The sequence below is a fragment of the Dermacentor variabilis genome, chromosome 5 (genome assembly GCF_050947875.1).
Source record: "Dermacentor variabilis isolate Ectoservices chromosome 5, ASM5094787v1, whole genome shotgun sequence".
NCBI lineage: Eukaryota > Metazoa > Arthropoda > Arachnida > Ixodida > Ixodidae > Dermacentor > Dermacentor variabilis.
This window is the reverse complement of record NC_134572.1, coordinates 82,248,492-82,261,959: the sequence shown is the minus strand read 5'-3', so window position 1 is coordinate 82,261,959 and position 13,468 is coordinate 82,248,492. Positions and strand designations below refer to the sequence as shown.

Here is a 13,468-nt window from a genome sequence, read left to right as displayed (position 1 = left end):
GTGCTAGCTCAACGTAGTCGAGAACGGACTCGTCATTCGCATTAGAAAAATTTTTGAGATCTGCAGTTTTAATCACGCCATGGTTTGAACGGTCTATTCAAAACATAAATCGCACAAGCTTTATTATTATTTTGATCGTATAATTTTTAATCACGCCATGGTTTGAACGGTCTATTCAAAACATAAATCGCACAAGCTTTATTATTATTTTGATCGTATAATTGAACTTATTTAACAAACATCTAACACAAAAAGTGCTGCGCACAAGCTAAGGCAAGTCAGAATTGAGCAAGAACAAGTCCTCCTGCGCAATATGCTCACGAAGAGAGCGTCGTAATCTGACTGACAGATGTCGCAATTAGAATTATATCCGTGCCAGGTGTCCATCTTCTGGGTACCCCCAGTTGTGTTAGCTACCTTTAAAACACAACTGGGGGTCTAATCCCAAATGTACATTTCGGATTGGATGGAGGGAACATATATCCAGCTAGGTATAAAAAAAAATTGTTGGTCAAAGTGTCTGTCGAAATGCATTGGTGTTCCAATTTCTCCTGTGCATCAATGCATAAAACAGCGGTTTCTTTAAAAAGTAACTTGAACGCCATCATTTCATCGGACACTAGAAAATTAATGTCTCGGAACTGGTGCTTGCTGCCCAGACAATTCGTTCTAAGTGGATGCGCTGTGCGAACTCAGCGGCTGTTATTCGTAGATAGAAATATGAAGGAGACGGAGGTCAAGCATGTTTTTAAGGCCAGCTGCACCGTGTCGGGGGTGTAGCTCAGATGGTAGAGCGCTCGCTTAGCATGCGAGAGGTACGGGGATCGATACCCCGCACCTCCACTTTTTTCTTTTCTTTTTTTTTCAGACTGGAGCGCAAGCTTCTTTTAACGCCAGTGTCTCGTGTTTCCAAAACTTGACTAAGGCTGAAGTAATTGATTATAAATTATTTTTGTTTACGGTATAGGCACACGGATTAAGCAATTATAAAAATCACGCTCATCTAAAAGGGCAGAGATGCGTTACGTGTGTAATAATTGATACTTTTTTATGCCCTTCATAAACTACAGTGACAGTTTTAGTGTTATGTTTAATAAATATGATGAATTGTGACATGTAATAAGAAAAAAAAAAATTCGCTCCCCGTCGGGGAATCGAACCCCGGTCTCCCGCGTGACAGGCGGGGATACTGACCACTATACTAACGAGGATTTTTTTTTTCTTTATTGCCTTTTCACCAACGCAAACAAAAAGATCAAATACACGACATGTACATATTCTAAATATACCAGCCACAGCTCGGCCAGTGCAAGGTGTTTAAAAGGGCTTCACAGAAGCCCATTGGTCTAGTACAGGAAGCCATTCCGGGGGTTCACATATTGCTCTGAACAAGTCGCGTGTGTATATCCCTTTGCGACACGCATTAGGATATAGTCATCAGAAAATTTTGAAACTGCCTGTGTGCACTCTTGATGAACAATATTTCAGTAAAAAACCATAACCAAGCCGGTACCTTAGGTACTTAATAAATTAGGTCGCGTCCTCATATGTACACACTGTGACTCAATACAACTAAGTCAGCAAAAGTCAACCGAAGGCTTTATTGCATGAAAATATTGCAGGTAGAGCGATAAAAAATTCCTCTTTGGTCATCAGCTGATCAGCCTTCTTGCTTACTTGGTGTGATATTCATAAAAACAGTCATTAGTGGCGGACAGGCACAAGAACACTTCGCACTTCCTGCACCGAACTCGTGATTTGGAATTGCATCCAGGCTTCCGGCAACGCTGTGGGAATCGTGCATCCACGTGCTGAGGCCAGTGCGCTTTACCATCCAAACGAACAGTGTTTGTAAGGAGGGGTCCACTATTATGAGGTGCTTTTGATACCCTCTGTAAGCTTTCCGCACTTGGTCGCCCTCGCTTCTTCTCCAAAGGTTTCTCGGAAACAAGCAGGCTCATGGCAGTATCGGTTTGAAACTGTAGCATGTCCATCGTGTTCTTTCGGACAAGGCCTTCAGCAGAAGCATCTCTTAAATACTGCAACCATGAGTTTGCAAGCGCAAATGAGGTGAGGTGTGAAATTACCCTTACAGGCCATTTTTTTGTCTTTGCTCTGATGTGATAGAGCGACATGATAAAATCCAACTTATCAACCCCACCCATGTGGCGATTATACTCTAGTATAGCCTGTGGGCATTCTACCTCGATGCGCTCCTTTTTCGAGGAGCTCCACCTGCTCACAGCCCTAGCTTCACCAGTGGAAACCTGTGTTGAGGCCACCGTGACCAGATTGTTGTCCTTCCATCGCACAAGGGCAACGTCTCCTTCCTCTGTCACCTTGACATCGGTGCTCCCACGCTCCTCCTTTCGCATTTCTTTTTCGCCCTTCAGCTTACAACCCAGCAGCCTGTTGCACCTGATCGTACCCGTGGCAAGGATTCCAATACCTTTTAGCTCCCTCAGAAGCAGCACGGACGTGAAGTAATTGTCAAAGAACAATTTCAGGTTGCGGTGCTGTGGGAATGACTCCACAAGTCTCATTACCACACAGCCCCCTAGACCAAGGTAGGAGAACTCCCGGTCTACTCCTGTGCCTTTGCCCTGATAGAGTTCAAAATCATGCGCCAGACCATCGGTGCTGCATCGCACAAAGATCTTCACACCAACAGGGTTTGGCTTACTTTTCACCACCTGTTTTGCTGGGACCCTTCCTGTAAATGCCACCATCTGCTCATCAATGCAGTTATGTTCAAGCTCTTCAAGCTGAAGGCACCGGGACCTAATGACATCGAGGAGCGGCCTCACCTTCCAGAACTTGTCCACACTGGATGCATCCCTTGGCTCATTCTGGTCAGTTATGTGCAATGCGCTTCGCAATTTAAAAAATCTGTTTACCGCCATTGCATCTGCAATTGCAGAAATTCGGGTACCGCTTTGCCAATACATGCGGACACGTGGGAATTTCAGGACACCCATGTAAATGAGAATTCCAAAAAACACTTTCATCTCTTGCACGGAGCACGAAAGTTCGTTTCCTGTGTTCTGCAAGGCATAAATATTTGTGTACTTCGTGAAGTCCTCGAACACTTCATCGGTGAAATACTTCATGAAATACTTTAGCGGTTCTTCTGGCGTTGATCCGCCAAGCGGGTGGTAGGTGCAGCGCGTGTCCACTGGATCGAAAGGTTTGGAGAGCCACTTGACATGCTTCACTTTTTTCGCAGGCATCTCATCACTGTCACTGAGATCACCCTCGTCGTCTGCAGGATGCATTTTAGGGTCATGCTCCTCATTCGATGCAGTTACCTGCAAACGTAAAGGCAAAATGATGCAACTGCTAACAAGAAATTTCGCTATTTGCCACTTACCGCTTGAGCTGCCTGTACATCGGCGACTTCATCGTCAGAAAGATCGGCGTCTGACACATCTCCATTCATGATGGCGTCAAAAAGCTGGTCTACTGACGAGTTCGGAGTCTTGCGTCTTGTTCTCGCATGAGTCTGGATGCCTATAAAAGGAAAAAAAGGCTCAGTAAAGCAGAAAAGCGACATTCGCCGCAGTTACAGCAGGATGAACCGGCGGCCGCCTAAACGGTGCATTTGTGACACGTTGTGTACAAATAGACACGCCATCGTAAACATGACCACCGTTTCCTAACCAGTAGTACAATAAAAAATAATTCCGTATTATTCTTATCTATAGCACTTAGTTATCAGGTCCACAGCTTTAGTTCCAGCTTAATCAACGTTTTAAATAGGCAGAAAAGATAAAGCCAAGAGCACCTACTTGACGCGCCGTAGAACGTCGAGGCGTCCATCTTGTTTTCTTGTTTTGGTAATGCATTTGGCGCGGCAATCACGAGATGGCAGCACCGTCCGGTAGAGCGGTAAATTCGAATGCGGCTCCAATGGCCCAAGTGTTGATGACGACGATAGAAGCTCGCAAAAAAGCTCGTGAAAATCGCGTGTACAATTGTACACGCCGTGTCGCAAAGGGTTATAATGCTCTCAACAAAATAGTGTCTTGCTGAGTGAGCCTGTATATGACAATGCCTGATGTCCATGCTCGTCTTCCATACGCTGTGCATGCAAAGCAGCATTAGCATATCACTCGGCGCTTCCCCTGTTTCTGCACGTGGAAGAAACCGGATTCCAAAAGGGCTTATCGGCAATTCTTTTTTAAGTGTTCTTTGTAGGACGTCCCACAGAAATAGGGCGTCATGGCAGTCAATAAAAATATGCTCAATTGATTCTGGCTTATTACAGATTAAGCAGTTTACCGACCAAGGTACAAAAAGACCTTTGCTTTGTAACCATGGCTTTACAGGGAGAGTGTCGGTATGTAATTGAAAAAAGAACGTTTTAGCAGAGGGTCTCACTGGCATTTTTTTAACGCGCTTTAGCACATCGCGCTCAGGACCTAGCCTGTAGGCAGCTCGGTAAACCGGTAATGGTAAAAATACATCGAGAATATCAGAATACAAACGCTTTTTCGTGACATCACACAAGTATTCATATGAGAACCTTGCCTTGAGCAGGCGTACAGAAGCAACCACTTCACGCAAATAAGCACTGAGCGGTCCAGCTCCGAAAGAAACAGTTGACACGACAAAGTCAGATAGATAATCATGCAATCGTGCTTGGATCACAGTTCTCAAAAACACACCAGTTTGGTCCCGCACAAAGAAGAATCTGCTTACCAGCTGCTTGAAAAACAGGTGTGAGAGCCCTAGCCCACCATTTTTCACCTTGTGAAACAAATTGCACCGGCTTGTGCGCTCCCATTGCGATCCCCAAATAAAGGTCGCAAACACTCGGTGGATTTTTTGAACCGAAGTTCTTGCCATGGCCATCACTTGCAACACGTAGAACACTTTTGCAATTAAAAACATATTACAAACGGAAGCTCTTGCGAACATTGAAAAGTTATGGCCACCCCATTTATCGGTAGCATTTTTGACGCGTTTATTTTCCTCAGACCAATATTCATCAGCATTGAGGTAGTTATTTAGCGGGACACCGAGGTACTTTCCGGGGGAGACGGTCCAATTCCTATTACAGTACACCTCGGGTGTGCTCTGCCAGTTGCCATGCCAAAATCCAAGGCATTTCGGCCAACTGATCACGCTACCAGTTGCTGTGCAGAACGCCTTAGCAACACTGACAACTTCCTGCACGCTTCTAGCATCAGTGCAAAACACGGCTATGTCGTGCGCGTACGCTAAGACCTTAACTTCACTGCTGAAAAAAGTGAAGCCTCGAATACATGGTGTTGCAAACAAACGTAAACAAAACGGCTCCAAGTATATCGCAAAAAGTAGAGGGGACAACGCACATCCTTGTTTCACACTCGACCGCACAGGAATTGACATACTTAATTCTTTGTTGATCACTAATTTGGCTGTGCAATCATGATACACCATTCTAACACCTTCAGTAATTACAGATCCAACATTTACGTGCTCCAGCAATAAAAACAGAACTTCATGTACAACTTTGTCGAACGCTTTATGTAAATCTAGCTGAATCATAGCTACGCGGTCATGCATTGCGTCACAACATTCCAGAATACTTCTTGCTATGTGTATGTTCGTAAAAATTGTTCTACCTTTAATGCCACAGGTTTGATGCGGGCCAACGAGGGACTTAATAACGTTTTGGAGCCTTCTAGCTAACACTTTCATGTATATTTTATAATCTGTATTGGTCAAACTAATGGGACGGTAGGACTCAACTGAAAGTAATTTTGCAGGATCGTCAGTTTTGGGGATCATTACTGCGTGCGCTGTCCTGAACGAGAGAGGCGCTTGCTTTTTTTCATAGCATTCAGCGATCACTCGGTGTAAAGCCACTGCCATTTCTGCCTTAAAAAATTTGTATACGGCTGCACCCAGTCCATCTGGCCCAGGTGATTTGCCATTGCCCAAGTCATCGATTGCCGCTTCAATTTCGGCCACGCTAATTTCAGATTCCAGTGATTCTCTAACAGTGTCCTCTAACCTTGGCATAAGAGTTAGAAAGTGGGCTTTGAAGTACTCGGGGTCATAAATTCTTCCTCCGAGAAGTTCGGTATAAAATTCAACAAATGCACATTTTATCTCTTCGCTTTCTCGTGTAATTTTGTTGTAATATCGAATTTCATTTATCTCCTTATTTGCAGCATGCTTCTTTTCTTCACTTAGCACACGCTTAGTGGGCGTTTCGCCCAGCCACAACTTTTCAGTGCGCGCCCTTATCATTGCACCGCGGTACTTATCTTCGTCGATCAACTCGAGTTTCGCTTTCACCTCTGGTATTTCTTTTTTAAACGCTCCAGGCTCTTCATGTTCTACCCCTAACATGTACACCAGTTCACTGTGTAACTGTTTCTCTAGTTGCCTTTCCTTGTGACGCAATAAGCATGCTCTATCGATGGCAGCAATTTTAATGTCGCATTTAAACTGCTCCCATACTGATATGAAACAGTTGGTTTCCGTATGCAGGGCATTTGAAAGATACTCCTTGGCTCTTGTGACAAACAATTCATCTTGCAGCAGTTTTTCATTGAACTTCCACAGGAACCAATTAAACTTGACACTCTTTCGTTTTTCGCCAATCGTAATCGAGACCAAACTATGATCGCTAAAACTGAGATATTGTGTTTCATAAGAGGAACACAGTGGTACAAACTTCGCCGGTACGTATATTCTATCAAGCCTCGCATGGGAATCACCTTGAAAGTGCGTATACCGTGCTTGGCCATCTCGCGTCATTGCATAACCAATGTCCTCAAGCTCTCTCTCAATTACTATCGCGTTCAACAGCTCAGCGCTTCTATCGCGTACTTTGAGGCTAGTCGTTTTATCTTCAGCTGTACAGACGCAGTTGAAATCCCCAAGAAACACAACATGTCGTTCTGTTTTCAAAAATCCTTCAGCATACTTAAAAAAAATTTCGCGTTCATGAATTTTGTTCGGTGCGTAGATGCACACAGCGCGCCACAGTAGACCAGCAAAAATAAAATCACATGCGACAAGTCTCCCACTTTCGCAGGTGGACACTTTTTCTACAACCGATATGCTATTGCGAATAAAAATGACGCAATAGCATATGTTGCAATTTGAAAGATATTGCAACATTGCAATATCTTTCCATATCAAATCATGGCCATATCATATATCATATCATATCATATCATGGCCATATCATATCATATCATATCATATCATATCATGGCCATATCATATCATATCATATCATATCATATCATGGCCATATCATATCATATCATATCATATCATGGCCATATCATATCATATCATATCATATCATGGCCATATCATATCATATCATATCATATCATGGCCATATCATATCATATCATATCATGGCCATATCATATCATATCATATCATGGCCATATCATATCATATCATATCATATCATGGCCATATCATATCATATCATATCATATCATGGCCATATCATATCATATCATATCATATCATGGCCATATCATATCATATCATATCATATCATGGCCATATCATATCATATCATATCATGGCCATATCATATCATATCATATCATGGCCATATCATATCATATCATATCATGGCCATATCATATCATGGCCATATCATATCATATCATGGCCATATCATATCATATCATATCATGGCCATATCATATCATGGCCATATCATATCATATCATATCATATCATGGCCATATCATATCATATCATATCATGGCCATATCATATCATATCATATCATGGCCATATCATATCATATCATATCGTATCATATCATGGCCATATCATATCATATCATATCATATCATGGCCATATCATATCATATCAAATCATATCATGGCCATATCATATCATATCATATCATATCATGGCCATATCATATCATATCATATCATATCATGGCCATATCATATCATATCATATCATATCATGGCCATATCATATCATATCATATCATGGCCATATCATATCATATCATATCATGGCCATATCATATCATATCATATCATATCATGGCCATATCATATCATATCATATCATATCATGGCCATATCATATCATATCATATCATATCATGGCCATATCATATCATATCATATCATATCATGGCCATATCATATCATATCATATCATATCATGGCCATATCATATCATATCATATCATATCATGGCCATATCATATCATATCATATCATATCATGGCCATATCATATCATATCATATCATGGCCATATCATATCATATCATATCATGGCCATATCATATCATATCATATCATGGCCATATCATATCATATCATATCATGGCCATATCATATCATATCATATCATGGCCATATCATATCATATCATATCATGGCCATATCATATCATATCATATCATGGCCATATCATATCATATCATATCATATCATGGCCATATCATATCATATCATATCATATCATGGCCATATCATATCATATCATATCATATCATATCATGGCCATATCATATCATATCATATCATGGCCATATCATATCATATCATATCATGGCCATATCATATCATATCATATCATATCATGGCCATATCATATCATATCATATCATGGCCATATCATATCATATCATATCATGGCCATATCATATCATATCATATCATGGCCATATCATATCATATCATATCATGGCCATATCATATCATATCATATCATATCATGGCCATATCATATCATATCATATCATATCATCTCATGGCCATATCATATCATATCATATCATATCATGGCCATATCATATCATATCATATCATGGCCATATCATATCATATCATATCATGGCCATATCATATCATATCATATCATATCATGGCCATATCATATCATATCATATCATGGCCATATCCGAAGAAGAAAGAATGGGGTGAACCCGGTGGTCTCGTGGGTAGAAGAATTGTATGCAAAAAGCGCGTACGGAAGAAATTCGTCCCAGTCGCGATGGTGCGAAGAAACGTACATGCTGAGCATATCGGCCAACGTGCGGTTGAAGCGCTCGCACAAGCCGTTCGCTTGAGGATGGTACGCTGTAGTAGTGGCATGCTCGCTACCTATAAGTCGGAAAATTTCTTCAGTCAGGTTGGCGACAAAATGCTGCCCCCGATCTGTTATCACTTTTTCTGGTGCCCCATGGCGTAAGACAATTTGCTCGACGAAGGCTTTAGCAGCTTCTGCAGCAGTGGCCGCTGTACACGCGACAGCCTCGACCCATTTCGTGTGGTAGTCAGTAACCACGAGGATGTAGCGGTTTCCTGCTTTGCTTTTAGTGAAAGGGCCAAGAAAATCCATGCCCACTTGTTGGAAAGGGCGACCTGCAGGTGGGATCGGCTGGAGAAAACCGGTCGGCTTTCCGGGTGGTAGCTTTCGCGTCTGGCAGTCAGGGCAGGAGAGGACATACTTGGTGACGTGGCAAAACAGCTTTGGCCAGAAATAGCGGCTGCGAATTTTCTCCCATGTGCGCTTGACACCGAGGTGGCCTGCCGTGATGTCGTCATGGCAGTGTCTCAGAACCTCCGATCTCAAACACTTGGGGACAACGAGTGCTGCGCGATCTTCCTGAAAGCCTTTCGCTCTTCTGTACAATACACCGTCGACCAGCCGAAAGCTCCGTGCCGTTCTTTTCGTTTTTCTGACAACGGGCGCACTCGGCTGCTCTAGGTGCTGTATGATTTCTTGCATCCAGGAATCCTCTCTCTGCCTTTCCCCGATGTCCACATGATCCAGCGCGAGCAACGGTAATGGGTTTTCTTCGCTTGCTGGTGCGGGATCATGAGGAATGCGGGAAAGCGTGTCCGCATTTCCATTCTTCAGGCCAGGGCGATGTCGCAACGTTATGTCGAACTCCTGAAGCAACAGAGACCATCGCATAAGGCGACCATTCGGATTTCTCACTTTCATTAGCCAGGCCAGGCTAGCTTGGTCGGTCACGACTGTGAACTTAGACCCAAAAATGTACGGACGAAACTGTCCGCACGCGTACACGACAGCGAGACATTCTTTCTCAGTTGTGCTGTAGTTCATCTCAGCCTTATTAAGGTGTCGGCTAGCATAGGCAATTACTTTCTCTTCGGATCCGATTTTCTGAACTAGTACAGCACCAATTCCATAATCACAGGCATCAGTGTGCACCTCTATCGGCTTCCCGGGCTCAAACTGACGCAAAATGGGCGCCGTGATCAGCTTCTCTTTGAGGGATTGCATAGCCGCTTCGCAAGCTGCATCCCAGACGAAAGGGACATCCTTTCTAGTGAGGTTAGTGAGCGGCCGAGAAATACGAGAAAAATCCTTGATAAATCGCCGATAGTAATTGCAGATTCCGAGAAAGCTCTGTACACCTTTCTTGTTTTTTGGTGGGGAAAACTTTTCAATCGCGGCCACTTTGTCTGGGTCCGGTCGGATGTTCTCGCCAGTGAGAATGTGACCAAGGTACTTAATCTCCTGTCGCGCAAAGCTGCACTTTTCCGGCTTCAGCCGCAAGTTCGCCGCGTCCAAGGCCGAGAATACGCTTTTCAAATCTTGCAAATGAGCGGTCATGTCCTTAGAGAAAATTACAATGTCGTCCAAGTAAGCCAAGCATACCTTCCAAAGCAGACCACTGAGTACTTTGTTAATCATTCTCTGAAACGTGGCCGGGGCGTTACACAGACCAAAGGGAACAACATTGAACTCATACAAGCCGGGCCCACAGGCAAACGCGGTCTTCGGCTTATCTTCCTCCTTGATTTTCACTTGCCAATAGCCCGATGTAAGATCAAGTGTTGTGAAGTATTTTGAGCCCTGTAGCACGTCGAGAATGTCATCGATTCGCGGCAGTGGATGTACATCTTTCTTCGTAACTTCATTCACCCTTCGAAAGTCGACACAAAAACGCCATGACCCGTTCGGCTTTTTTACGAGAACGACAGGTGATGACCAGGGACTGCGAGATTCCCTTATTATCCCATCGCGCAGCATTTCCTCTACTTGCTTCTCAATCAGGTTCCTTTCAAAAGGGGAGTGACGGTAGGGATGCTGATGAATTGGTCGAGAATCGCCTGTGTCGATAACGTGTTCTGCCATAGACGTCTGCTGAATGGGGTTGTTATCGCCAGTGAATAGGTGGCGGAAGTTGTCAATGAGCGAAAGCAACTCAGCCCTTTCACCTGGACGTAAGTGGTCTCCAGTCTCCACGTCAAAATCCCGAGAGTCTTGCGTGTCTTCGGGGGCGATGACTGCCATTTGTGCATTTTGGATAGAAGTAGCCCATCCAAGCTTTGTTCCGCTGAGCAAATTTACTGGCGACATGGTGGGATTAGCGATCCGAATCACACCTGTCCCATGCACGACCTTGGTCACGGTACGAGCAACGTGAAGTCCGCTTTTGAGCGTGCTGTTCGGTTCGATGAGATGGACTCCGTCCCTTGCGACATTTACTTGGACAGCGATTTCAGTGCGAGGTTCAATGCGAATATGCTCGTGGCACCGCGCACTGAGTGCATCATTGTGTGCCAGGGTGCTCGAATTTACATGCAACCGAAAAGTTTCACCGTTGAGTTGGAGCTCACTCTTGGAGAAATCTATTAGAAGACGCACTGCTCGACAAAACGGGAGACCACCTAATAGCTCGTAGGGACAGTCCTTCACAATCAAAAACTTCTCGCGAACAGTTGTGGAGTCGAAATCAAGAGTTATTTCAGTTTCGCCTTGGGGGGAGAGCAAGCTTCCGCCGATTCCCCTGATGAAGACATCTTTTCTTGATTTTGATGAAGCACATATTTTTTCAGCGAAATGCGACGAGATGACATTTACCGAGGAGCCAGTATCAATTACGAGTTTTGTGTCGGTACCATTTGCTCGTATCGGTACTGTTAAAAGCTGACTATCTGACATAGTGCATACGGGACGGCCGGACTGGCTCCCTAGGCCCGGCCGTTCTCGTTTCCCGAAGGGTTGGGTTGCCCACCCTGATTATTATTGGGCCCTCTCTGTTGGTTTCTGTCATCTCGAAACCGCGTCCAGCATTGGTGCGCGACGTGACCGATGCGACGGCATAGCTGGCATCGTGGACGCCCGTCGTCGGCACGGGAATTTCTTGCCGGCCAAGGCACCGGAGGACGGCGTACGTCTTCTTCAATAGCCTTCAGGCGGTCCGATAATGTGGCTATTGAGTCCGCGATCGCCTTTAAGTCCCTATCGCGGTCGGTGGCCTCTCGCGGGCGAAGATGTTCTGCCGCAGCGCAGGTAGCGAGACATGCCGGAGGCGACTGCGTTGTTACCACGGCGGGGGTCACTCCCGCGAAGGGTGCCGCGGCGAGTGGGTACCACGACTGCTGTCCGGCAGGGAGGTGGGTGCCGATCGCTTCTGGTTGGTATGTACGCGTCATCAAAACAGCCTGATTAATCCGCTGCAGAATTTGCAAGAAACTTGAGCAATTGTCCGGATTAGCCATGATAATCTTCTCCTGCACGTCTGGACGCAGGCCGCGCATGAGGTGCCGTAGCCGTTCCTCTTCTGTCATAGAGGGATTAATTTTGGCGCACAGCTGCACAACATCGTAGTAGTATTGTTCAGGGGACTCTGATGGCAGCTGCGTGCGGTTTTGGAGTCGCAAATATGCGATCTCAACTGAGTGACGACTTGTGAAGGATGTTTTTAAGAGCGTCGCCCACTCTTCCCATGTATTAGGGGCACCCGTTAGAATTTGTGTGGTGTGCCACTTTTTCGCATTGCCATCTAATGCCAAATATAAAAATTTTGCTTTCGTCCCTTCATCCCAGTTGTTGAGGGAGGCTACGTGTTCGTAGCAAAGCAGCCACTCGGTTATTGACTCTTCCGGTGTGCCTCTAAAGACTGGCGGTCCGACGAAAGGTTTAGCTTGAGGGGTCGACATGGTAGCGAGAACAGTAGGGGGTTCGGTTATATTCGAGCTGTTAGAGCTAGGTTCTTGGGGTTTGTTGCCACGGCCCATGATATTAGTGCGTGGCCTTCGGTACCCAGCACACTCCACCACTTTGTAGCGAAGTGACGCAGCCGCGAGATATCTGACGCATCAACTCACCAGGGAGACGGAAGAAGAATGGGGATGAGCTCTGGCAGGTGAAAGTCCAAATCCGCAGGTACGACGACGAGAGTAGCATTTTAATAACTAAGTTTATTCACTTGAGATTTACTTTAAGTTAACACTGTATAAAAATATTTACAAACAGAACGATGTCATACCCGTCGTCGTCGGCCTGCCTGACCGGCCTGGTCTCCCCTGGTGAAGATGCGCCGTCTGCTGCTGTCTACTTGCTCCCCCTAAAACTACCCCAAACTTCCTTAAATAAGTTTCCCCAGCATCCAAGAGACACTTTTCTCCACCAATGGGCTACTTCGTTACTCCGACCAATCAGGCAAGCCGACATCATCCAATAAGCGGCAGAGTTCAAGGGGTCA

At 44.7% G+C, this 13,468-nt stretch overlaps 2 non-coding genes across 2 annotated transcripts; one reads left to right on the top strand and one right to left on the bottom strand.

Moving 5' to 3' along the window:
• Positions 1-770: 770 nt before the first annotated feature.
• Positions 771-843, top strand: TRNAA-AGC (transfer RNA alanine (anticodon AGC)). The gene has a single exon. It is a non-coding gene; the product is annotated as a tRNA-Ala (tRNA).
• Positions 844-1,139: 296 nt separating this feature from the next.
• Positions 1,140-1,211, bottom strand: TRNAD-GUC (transfer RNA aspartic acid (anticodon GUC)). Its single transcript has one exon. It is a non-coding gene; the product is annotated as a tRNA-Asp (tRNA).
• Positions 1,212-13,468: the final 12,257 nt, after the last annotated feature.